Source organism: Grus americana, chromosome 5 (genome assembly GCF_028858705.1).
Source record: "Grus americana isolate bGruAme1 chromosome 5, bGruAme1.mat, whole genome shotgun sequence".
NCBI classification, from domain to species: domain Eukaryota; kingdom Metazoa; phylum Chordata; class Aves; order Gruiformes; family Gruidae; genus Grus; species Grus americana.
In genome coordinates, this window is record NC_072856.1 from 23,004,525 (window position 1) to 23,017,007 (window position 12,483).

Consider the following 12,483-nt stretch of genomic DNA (forward strand, 5'->3'; position numbering starts at 1 on the left):
TTAGTTCCTTTAGCAAAAGCCAAATTGTTATTCTTTCTCAGATGTGAGCAAGATTTTCTGAGGAGAACTGTTAATGTGCTACACTTCTGTGAAGTTTTAAATTGGCACTGAAATACAAATAATATTGTACCTTTTGGGGTCAGTGACTGTGAGATACTGAGTATTCCTGTGCCTAAACCAAGGAAGCCTTGGTGTTAATTGGTTGCTACACATTGATTTAACAACAATATTGTTATTACATGACACCTTCTTTTAGTTAAGGAGCTTCTATCTTTAACACAGAGATCATCAAAATCTACCTGAGGTGAAGAAATACAGTAACAGTCATTTAGAAAGGAGAACTGAAGGTCATCTAGGGAATTTTGTTCCAGAGCAGAGAAGTAAACACAAAACTCTCCAGTCCCAAGATAAACTGTAGTTTATGTAATTTTCTAGGTATTAACTGAATATTTTGACCTAAGATACCTGGGAATGAATCTGAGAGGTAAATGTCTGAGAATGTCAAAATACATGGGATGTTTTGGATACCATGACCCATATTTCTGGTCTACAGTGGCTGTCTTGAAAAATCTTAAATAAAAGGCATATCAAAGCTCTTAGGAGAAGTGTTATATATTACATATGTTTTTAATAAGTTTCCTTTCTGTAATTTCATGGAATATTTTTACATTTTCATTGCAGCAAGTGATAAGTGAAGAAAATACTTAGAAACTTGAACCTAAAAACCACTTAGTAGTAAACCAAGTACATTGAAAAGATCTAAATCAGTGAAACGATTCAAAGTGTTACGAGTCTTATGTCTCTAATTCAGGAAATCGTTAAAAAAAAAGCTTTCCTGAATAAGACCATGTATTACATGTAGAATCAAGGCCTACAGGTAGATGAGAATTTAAAATTCTGGGAAACAAAAAACCTCAGTCCTCTCAAAGTGTAAACAAGGACTATTTCTTCAAACATGGGGGATGTGGCACATATCAAAATGATCGATGGATGTGACAATTATGACTAGGCCAGTCTCATTTGACAGGACCCCTATCTTCAGTAGAAATTTTATCACTACTTTTCCTACATAATTTATAGTTTGCTCCTTACTGATAGTCTTGGGAGACACTGTGGCGAGAAAAAAGACTGGCAAATAAGGTGATTTAGTGGATATCTTAATTTCTGGGAAAAAAAGTTAGATTTGCCTAGTCATTTTTGACACTGAAATTTTTCTGAGTAATAATGGAAAAATAACATTGGTGTGATGTTTGCATTCATTGTAACCATCTTTGTATTGTCTGTGGAAGATGCCATCAACCACAGTTAATCTGCAGGTTTATGAGAGACAAGGAAGTCATAGTGGATGTGGAACTGGTCCAAGACAAAGTCCTGTGGTGGCCAGGGCCATGTAACCTACTGAACTGCCAGATCGGCAAGAATAAACCTTTCCTGGCACCACAGCTGGAAATGATTAAACTGCAATTTGCTAACAACATTGTTTTTCTTGGCAAATATCAACAGAAGCCCCCACTGTTAGCCATTATGATACCCTTTATACAGTGTTAAAAGGAGTTAGAGAGCTGATGCTAGAAACACCCTTGCCACTGAGACATCAAGTCCAAGTGAGAGACAGCAGCTGCTGCTATGAGTGATTTATGTATCATTAGAAAAGTGCTGCTTATTTCAGCCGCTCATCTCATCAGGTGTGTTCAGATTGTTTTTTGCTGATTAAAACTAGAAATCTAAGTTAATATCTGACTTATTATCACTGCAGAAACAATATCATGCACAATGGTTTTGACACCGGGGTCACAGTTAACCAGTGAGAGAACAACCTGCTCAAGTAATTCCACACAGGAATGCTCTGCAAGCATATCAGTGTTTTATCAGAGTGGTTGAGTGCAGTTGATTCAGACCTTTTCAAAACATCATAGCCCTAACTCTGTAATACAGTACAATTATTTTCACTCAAAACCCCACACATTTTGAAGAATGTATATAATTAAGCTTGAGAAACACAAGTTTTGTAAGAGTACCTGCAGAAAAGGTTTCTCAATCTTACCCTTTTGATAAACAGAAGACAATTCACCAGTAATAATTGAGTCTGCTCCATTAAATGGACAAAGACATTGCTAAAAATAGCAAGCATCCCTCCTCCCTCAATTTCATTTGTGGATTTTTATAATTTCTGTAAAAATGTCATCAAAACCTACATCACATTCAGGCACATGTGATAATATTCTTCCCATTCTCTGGATAAGTTTTTTATGAAATTACTTTTGTCACTGGACTCTGTGTGATTGATGATGTGGGAAAATGTGTCCACATACAAGGCATCTGTGCTGTTAAAACCTGAAGGAGCATTTAATACCTCCCAATATGGATAAAGGTTGTTGTTGATGACCTTCAGGGATTTTTCAGTATGTTGATTTCTATCGAACATTTGTCAAAATGGTTGACTCCTGGATCAAGATGGACTTTCTTCTGGGAATTAAAAATCTCTAAGTTTATTCTTGACTGGTTGTTAACATCAATGAGTCCCTATTTCATGTTTCTACTGATGTTATTCCATTGGTGTTTCTACAAAAAACTTTTGGTCACTCATCGTAAGGTCTGTGATATGTTCATCCAGGAATAATCTGCACATCCAAGTGATGCAGCCCCCAGGGACAGGAACAAATTCCCCTTTTGCTGACAAAAAATACAGCTTTTGTACTGTGATATAAATGTCTTGAAAGACTGTCAAATTATAGCATTCAGCAATGGGTTAGACTATGATAAACTAAATATGAGGATTAATAGATCGAATGCTTTTGCCTGTGTACAGTACAGCAGACCCATTTCATTTTCAAAAAAATTGTGAAGATACTCATATTTTAAGTGGGAAAAGTAAAGAAAAAAATATGTTGAGATCTTTACCACACTGGTTTATCTGCTGTCTGAATATAACAAATTTTAAGTAGAGATAGGAGGATTGCTTCTGAATACTGTTCATGGATATTTAATTTCTATAATATCATGTGCAATCTTTCTAACAGTAAACTGCCATGTTCTCTTGTTTTCTTTGATTCTTACAACAGCTGGTATAACCCAGAAGCTTTTTGTTTTATCAGTGCATATACTTTGAAACTGTCACTTGTATATTTGACTAAAATTTTAACCTCCCTAGAAAGTTTATCTAAATATCCATTTGACATGCCATATAACATTTAACAGTTTTTTGTCTGCTTTTGCATGCACAAGTTGCTATAGGTTTAGTTTACATTAAGGCTGAACAAAATTTAAGAGTTGGTAGGATGAGGTAGAAGCAAACATTGGAGAATAGTTATGCTTTAGTTTCAACTTAAATTATTGAGTTCCTCAGTGGTCTCATAAATAATGCCATGTTATTTAACAAGACGTATAATCTAGTGATAAAAGAACATGGACTGGTATATTTATACTCTTCTTAGACTGGGATTTGTAATTCAAACATTCATTGTTTGCTTCCCAGAGGCCATCTTGCCATATCAAAGACCGTATGAGATCACTAGCTGTGATAATATGTAAGCTCTCAAATATTTTCCCAGTTAAATCCCTGTTAAACTGCCCATTTTGATTTCATACCTTTCTATCCGAGAAAAGTATTCCATCTTCCTGGTTGTACAGATGGCCATATGTCTCTTTTGTCACAGAACTAGAGTTTACTTCCAGTAACAGATTGGGCAAACACAGAAAAAACACCCATTATACTCAAAAGCTTTTGGTATCTGGTTGAAGAGAGCATAACCATCCAAATCTAAGAGCCAAACTGCATTTCCCCCCACAAGCCACATTAGATTTACACATTCTCCCCGTGAACTGTGTATGGAAGCAACTGGACAGCTGTTGCAGATTTTCTTTCATTTTACTCATTACTGTCTAGGGGGCAGAATGGTATGTTGTTTAGGTTCCAAAAATGTAAGCTGGTACATGGGTTGGTATTCTAAGGTAAGCACTAAAACATTTGAGCAGCCTGTTACTGCCTCCTCAGAGATCTGGTCTACCAGTTTCCATCTGGGTCATGGCAATGATTTCATTTCTGAGCTCTGTATAGGCCTTTCTCCAAATAATGATGTCCTCCTGGGGGAAGCTCTCAGTTCTTTTCGTGGCTCAGGTTTCTGACAGCCGGCTTGCTGGACTCCACAGGTTTGCACCTCTTCTTCTCTGCATTGTACTTTCTATAATAAATCCCGATTCTAATCCATAATGAAAATACAGTGAATTCCCTGGGTGAAATGGAGGTGAATCTGTGGGTTAAAACGCCCAGATCATGAAAATGTATGGATTTGTTGGGCATGAAATTCTATGGACTATTAAACAGTTTCAAAGTTTCTCAGTTTTGTGTGCAAGCATTTGTTATTCACTGTCAAATCCATTTCTATCTTTCTCTGGATTACTTGCCTTAGGATAAAATTGATGTGATAATCTTCAGACCTGCTGACAGTAAAGAGGTATTTGGTAATGGGACTGTTCATAAAAATTCTCTTAAAATTCCTGAAAATTTGTTCCTCTAACCACACTTTTGCTCTACCATTGCCTCTATATGATGCAGAGATGGGTCGTAAAATCTTATCATATTTATGCAGAAGATAGTAAAAGTAGTAATTATCATCTTAGAATTTTCAGAGAAATAAATATTAGTAACGACCAGTCCTTATTGACACATGAATAAATGTTTACATTTAGCCTAGCCCCAAATGCTGGACTTCAGGGAAAGAACAAGTATATACTTAGTGATCTTTTCTTTATACTGATTTGAACAAAATTATATTATTTGTATGGCTTTTATCTTTAAGTTGTAGATATAAATGTTTTATCTATACATAGTGCTATGAGAGGCTAATACAACCTCTGGAAAGCATTTTCTTTTAGGATGTCACACAAAGCTCAAAAATTTGATGTGGAATTTTGACAAATTCCCAAGTTATTACCTTAAGAATTTACCTGGTTACATTTGAAGTTGAAAGGAGAGATACGTAATTACATTTGCATTCAAACAAAGAAATTACATTCACCAATATCACAAAATGTCAAAACTGTTCTTGTAGCAAGTTGGTTCTCAAACTTTCTAGATGAATGTATTTTTGCTGCTTCTAGCTCTGCAAGTTTTCATTTTCCTTCCATGGGATTTTTGTACTGTCTGCTATAACGCAGCATTTCTTGCAGCTTTCCTTGCATTTAGTTTCTGCATATAGTTCAGCGTGGGCCCACTGGCAGCGCATAAATGAGATTCAGGCCTGTGTGACACTCTATCTATCTAGCTTGCTGTCCCTTCCCAGGAAGAGATGAGGAATTGATGTGAGAGCAGCGAGCAGTACCCAGGCAGCTCACCTGGCTCTTGTTCCTGCCTCCAGGGAGCAGAAGAAAAGAGGAAGCAGCATCAAGGGAAGGCTTAAAAGATCTGCTCTGTCTGAGAACACCCTCTTAGCTTGTTTCTCTTGGAAAGGTGGAAACTGAAGTTGGATTTGGGCCAGTCCTTTACCACTTAATAGGGGGTAGTTCAGTTAGCTTAGATTTTTGAATATTATTTTGTTTCAGTAAGTTTTTCTTCCACATAGTTAAGCTGCTTCTGCTGTCTCTCTCAACATGTTGAACAAATTTATTATTTTAGTAGTTCATTTCATTGCTGATGCTAATATGATGTATCATTTCCTGATGGTATTACCAATAAGGATCTTCCACATACTCTTCTTTTTTCCTTTAGGTTGATCTTGATGTTTAAAATTTATTTGAATTGTTGTTACTAATTTTTCTTCTTGCTCTAACTTACTGAAAATATTAATTACATACACATATACATACATGTACACCATAGAGAATATATACTATCTACAATATAAGAATATCCATACTGAAGAGACAGTTCATCATGATTCACCATGTTTTCTCTTGATTTCATGGTTTTGGTAAGTGGCAGCAAGACTTTGAAAGGTCCCTGGTTTTCCTTCATGTTTTAAGGGTCAACAGTTTCAGTTATGGCAAATGAACTGTACTGGTTTAGTATTTATCTGCCCGAGGGTCTTAGTCATTCCACATGAGATCTCTGGTGGGTGTATTAGACACACAGCTTCTAAAAAGCCATGAAGTGATTAATACTTCTTCTAAGTACTTTAAGGGCATATGTCTGTCTTCAGTTCAGAGAGAAGTTCCCCAGAGCTTTCACGACTCAGATGAGTCCTGCCTTTTAAAAAGAGAAAGTCAAAGTTAGTAAGTATACAGCTGTACATATTTATTTCTGGAGGATGGAGTCTATTGATATGACAGCCCATATGTTCAAATTTTCCTAACAACCAAAGAGGGTTAGGGAAAAAAAATTGTAACAAGAGTTTCAATATGACTGTATCTTTTGTTTTGAGAGAGAAATAGATAAAAACTAGTGATGCCACTGAGAATGGTGGAATATATTGTGAAAATTGTCTGATTCTAATTAAAAATTTTGCTTTAACGGATTTTTTTTTTTCCTGTGAAAAAGATGAAACAACTTGACTTCCCACCCCCCCAAACTAGAAAAGCTTCTATTCAAGAGAAATGTCTTCGGATAACCTCCACTTTCAAAGCTGAATAGGAACTGTCAATGATGTAACTATATAAATGCATTGCTGAAAAATAGATTCCATTTCTGAGATGCACATTCATTACTTGATAATAGAATAATAGAAAAAAATGAAAATGAAAGTTTAAAAGAAAAAAATAAAAGGCTTGTTTTTTCCACTTATATAGTCTCCTTCGTATTTCTGTCTTGAAGAGTTATATGCTCTTTTGTGCGTCTGTGTCTCAAACTCTGGAAAAGAAAAGCTTTGGCATTTCTTGTGCTTAGAACTCCATTTTTGGTAGGTTTTTATATTTATAAACCAAGTAGCTTCTTTGTCTACAACTAGAAAAAAAATAATAGAAGTTCATGGCATAATGTTATTGCTCAAATAGATCATAGTAAGACAATGTTTATGTGAAAACTGACTTAAGAGCTTTAAATCTTTCTGTATGTTGTGAAAATTATCAAATTGTCCTTTCTGCTGCTGCACTGGAGCAGTGTTTTTGCCTTGCAAGGTAGATTCTCCATGGTGTTATACACATGGGCAGAAATTGTCAGAACTCTGACACTAACTATAACTGTGCAGCCTTGTCAAAAACAAGGCTCTTGGGACTTTGAATTCTCTGCCTCATTCCTGAATATAATTACCTAACTGATTTCACACTAATATTGTGCATAAAGTTTTCATTCATATCTCTGTGTGTTGATCCCCGCTACTGATATAGCATTGTCCTGAAAGGAGATACCAACATTTATATAAAACCTGAACTAAAAAATTAGTGGATGAATATTGTAATTAGGGGTTTTTGAACACTGTAGTACCTTCAGCATCAACAGACAGGGGACACCCAGAAAGGCCTGTATACCAATTGCTAAAGTCTTTATTTTTCTCCTATATAACAATTGTCGCAGTCACTATTTTCCAGCTGCAATGAATGGGTTGATTGTTTCAAAATTTTATTTCAGATGCAATGTAATATATGCATTTTAGGAGCTTACTTTTTTAACAAACATTGTACTATCTTTTATTGAGTTACAAAATTAAATGTAGAAAAAAACTGCATAATTGTAGTGCAAAACCATGTAACCAAGAGACTCAATTATGCCCCAAAATCTTTGCCAAATGACTATTATTAAAAATAAGTAAACAGATATGATTGAGATTTAAGCAAATGGGCAGAAACCATCTTCTAACTTCTCTCCTACCTTTTAAGACTCTGATCCCCATGTCTCAGAACATTTGAGGATTGGTTTGTTTTAATCCTGCAACAATACCACTGAAGATAGCAGCTTTCGTCCTTTAATTTAAACAAATACCCATGCTGCAAGTCAAAGTCTCTGGAATTCCTATTTTGTAGAATCATAGAATGGTTTGGGTTGGAAGGAACTTTAAAGATCATCTGCCATGGGAAGGAGCACCTTTCACAGGTTGCTCAAAGCCCCATCCAACCTTGAACACTTCCAGGGATGGGGCATCCACAACTTCTCTGGGTAACCTGCTCCAGTGCCTCACCACCCTCACAGAGAAGAATTTCTTCCTAATAGCTAATCTAAATCTACCCTCCTTCAGCTTAAAGCCATAACCCCTTGTCCTATCACTACATGCAACTGTAAAAAGTCCCTCTCCAGCTTTCTTATTTGTTGCTAGTCAACCTGATACGTCATTCAAGAAAGATCAATTTGGAAAAGGACACCTTTTCCACTACAAAAATAAACAGGTAATTGAGTGACTTAAGATACTAAAAATATTTGGCCTTTTCAGTCTGGAAAGAGGAGAGGGGTGTTTATTGTTCTCTATCAGTTCGAGTCAATAAACACCAGGGAAAGCAAAGAGCTATTAAAGTTTAAGGATTATTTTGGCAAAAGAATAAATGAGTATAAATAGACCATGAATAAATTTAAGGTAGATATTAGAGAAAGATTTCTAACTGTTAAGGAACTGATGTTCTGAAAAAGCCTTTGAACAAGAATAACTGTGGAAAAAAAATGTAATTAGTTATAAGAAGGAACTACTGCTATTTGTAATCAGCAGTTCCACTGTTGCCTGCAGTTTCCAAGGACTGTAATGATGACTCAGAATTTCCTGTCTAGCTCTGTACCTGCCTTCTCCTCAGTGTGGTATAGAAAGTGTGCAGTTCATAAGTACTTTGAGCCCCACTCACATGCAGGTCTCAGACCTTTACTTAAACTATTCGGAAAGATTGTAGATGCAGGGAAACTTGAGGATGTCATTTTTATGTACTAGGACTCACCATTTCTCACTCTTTGTACACAAATACATATATATTTACAGTAACACACACTCTTACCCATCAATTCTATAGCTGATAAACTAGTATATTCACACCACAAATACTTTCGAGGTTCATGCTTTTCATAACAGGGGAAATTACTTTAAAAAATTCTTGTTCTGCTGGATACAACATAGTTTAGCCTATAGAGTAGTGTTAACTTCACCATCAAAAACCTGAGGATATCTGTAGCAAGTCCCTTTTTCTCATAAAGAAATATATTAGACAAATCAGCCAGTCACCTAAAAGCTTCCAACTCTTCAAAGAAAAAGGTGGAAATTACACGTAACATTCTTCCCATAGGGAAGCTTCACAGACACACTGCTGCAAAGGAAAAATAAGCAATTTGTGAATTCAGGTTTGCAGAGAAAACTGCACAGCCAAAGCCAAGGACCCTTGAAGCCTAACACTTTCCTCTCCCTCAGAAATATCTTATAGCTCAAATATTGCAGTAGTGACACATTGAAATGTCTTCTATAAAAGGCACTAAAGGTAAGGTTGAAACTAATGTCTGAGTGGCTATTTAATATTCATGAAGATGGAATTATCAGGAAGTACCAAATGACTAAATAAAGCTCTCCTGGAACTGAACACTGAAGAAAGGAGGTATGCTGCCTGTAAGAAATGACAAGACAAAAATATTTCTGTCAGTCCTAGAAAAGAAGTTTATATCAGGATGATGTTACAGCATACGACACTACCTACAGAAATACAAGCATGAAAGAGAAAGCCCCACAGAACAAATATTTCTGCCATGAATAATTTAACAAATGCTAACCAGCATTAGCTTTACTGTCCTTATGACATCTATTGTAAAATAAGCAAATATGACTGGAAATTGGATAAACAATAACAACTACTTTGCTGTTTTAAAAAATTCCCTGGAGATTAACTATAACTAATATTTGATCTGGTTAGGAACTGACAAAGACCTAAGTAATTAACTAAGTTTTTTTCAGGCAAATAATGTTCACTTGAGGATTCATTTCTTCAACAAGACTGTTGTGAGGGGGGCTTGAAGTAAAACACACAAGAAGTCCTGCAGTGTTTTCTGACTACTGCAACATGTCTATTATCAAGAAAGGAAGACAGAGGAAAGTTAGAAAATAAATATAGCAGGGAAAGGAAAACAGAATGGACTAAAGATTTTTCTATACATGCAATCTTTCATCAGATACTTACTAAGTCTATACACTCTGAGCCCCTGTTGCTTCTTGCAGTCTTAAATTCACCTGAAATTTGCTCATGATGAAAGGTCTGATAAAACTTAGGTCTTAAACAGAAGGCTTAAATACTTGCTAAACTTCATATGGCTTTATGCTTTTTACAGAACTTCATTCGAAGTGTCTACAAATGATGTGACAAACATTTCATAGTTCAACCTCATTAATACAGTAAACTGGTATCCTGGAAGGAGAGTAAGAGAGTAGTAGAAATGGTAGAAGGGACTACAGGCTTCAGGGAGAGCAAGTATTACTCTGCTTTCCTGTTTAAATCAGGAGTTAGCTTAGGTATTAAACACTATTCAAAATTTCCCCATTGCTCAGATTAGCTATACCTCCAGATATCATATATTAGAAGTTATGAATGCAGAGCTTCCTTGCAGTAACCTACAAGCAGGAATTCTGTCAGACAAAATCTAGAATGTCTTCATACTACTTGTGTCTAAACCACTTTTCTCAGTTGTGGGCTGAGATGTCTCTGGAGAAATACGAATGACTCCATAGCGTTTTGCTGAGAGATATGAACAGAAAAATACACTGTGGAAAGGATTGCCTCAGAGCCTCTGCAGAATGAAGAGGCCAGAGGAAATATATCTCCCAGGGGTGAAAAACAGGTAACATCCTTTCTCTTATACCATGCATAATATATTTTTCTTTTTCCTAAATCTCTTCAACCACAGTCTCCTACCTAGGAACACTTAGTAAGACCTACATTTTTTCTCTATTCACTTACATCACTACCAGGAGACTAAGACCTTCACTTACCTTTCATGTACAGGGAGGAAAATAAAGCCACATTACTCCTGGTGTAAACCTTTCTCTGTAATACATGCTATACCCTTCACACTGCCCCCTTCCTGCTGCCTGTGAACCAAGTACCAAAGGCTCAGCTCTGACACTGTACAGGACTATAACCTTGACTCAAACTGCTGAGAAGAGCTGTGAGGAAGGTCATGGAGGGATAAGAAATCAGAGAAATTACACTGTTGAGGTTAAATCATTACCAGATCAAGGAGTTAAAGGAAAAAATCCCCTATGGGAAGGCATAAATATCTATGGGACAAAACCTGGCAGCCTAGCTAGGGTTGGGTTATTGGGTCATCACATCAAGTTATCAACTTCACCTGTGCTGATGAGCTGGTGCAAAATTACATCTCAACAACAGGGGGGTTAATTCATAGAAGCTGCAGAGGCTAGCCATTTCCCACTTGGCTGAGGTTCCCTGGCCAGCAAAGACTCTTCAGGTGCTGTGTCAGTGAGTATACTAAGGTTTAGCCTAACAGATTGCCGGATCCTAGCCATCTTTTGTATGTTAGTCAATAAAAATTGCTTGGTACTTTTAAGTTCTGTATATTTTGCTTTCAGAGTCTCTTTGCATCCAGCTAAAGAAACCTGAACAAACTGAGCAGAAGAGCTATCACTAGGAAGCTTCCTTGTGATCTGTCATTTCTGTTGTACTTGTGAAAAAAACTAGCCATAGTTCAACTATATCTGTACTCCTGAAACACTAAAGTATATTTGGAACTGGGTGGAAGATGGTAGATGTTTAATACCTCCTATTACTTGCACTAGTGAGCACATTTGGAGAGGAAGTGAAAATGATTATTACACCCAGTTGGAGCTTCAAGGAGAACTTAGTATAAAGCATAAAGTAAGTATCTTCATCAGAATTTGCTCAAGAGGATACAGTAGTTAATAATACTTCTATTCTTTTGAAGAGTGCTAATTTTATTCCCATTTATTTTCACTACTTTACATAAGAGAGTTCCTGTTTTGAGATTGAAGACTGATTATAAGATGCTCTGAAGTACTGACACAAAGAAGAATGCAATCACATTATTGGTTCAGCAAACAAACAAAATTCTTTGTCTATTATGATCATCTTGCTTTCTTAGTACCACAAAAGAAATAAAAAAACATCAAAAACCACAGACAAAAAGACTTTGAAATTTTAGCACCCCTCTACTCCCCAATTTTCTGTTTGTTTCTTTGGGGTTTTTTGGTTCATTTGAGCAAAAAGAAGAGTTTGAAACACTGCTTAAATTCACATTTCCGTCTATGCTATATTAACTGTTAAAAAGCAAAGTCGCTTAAAAGTTTGGCTAGACTAGTTATTAGAAATGTATCCCAGCTCATGATAAAACTTCATTGTGGTTGATGAAATGTAAATATTTACCTGTACCATCATTCATATAGTAACATTCTACCTATTGAAATTCTCCAGCATCAGGTGGTGAGTACTGTTCCTTACAGGCTACAGACTGTCTAAGGTCTAGCTGAGACAGAAAAATCTGACATACATAACTTAATAAAGTTTATTTCAGCACTGTAACAAAAGCAGAGAGGCAGATAAAAAGAAGGAAAGGCAATATATTATTTACAAAATTATAAGCAGAAGAAAGAAGCCCATATATTCTCCTTTTTTCAAAACTGC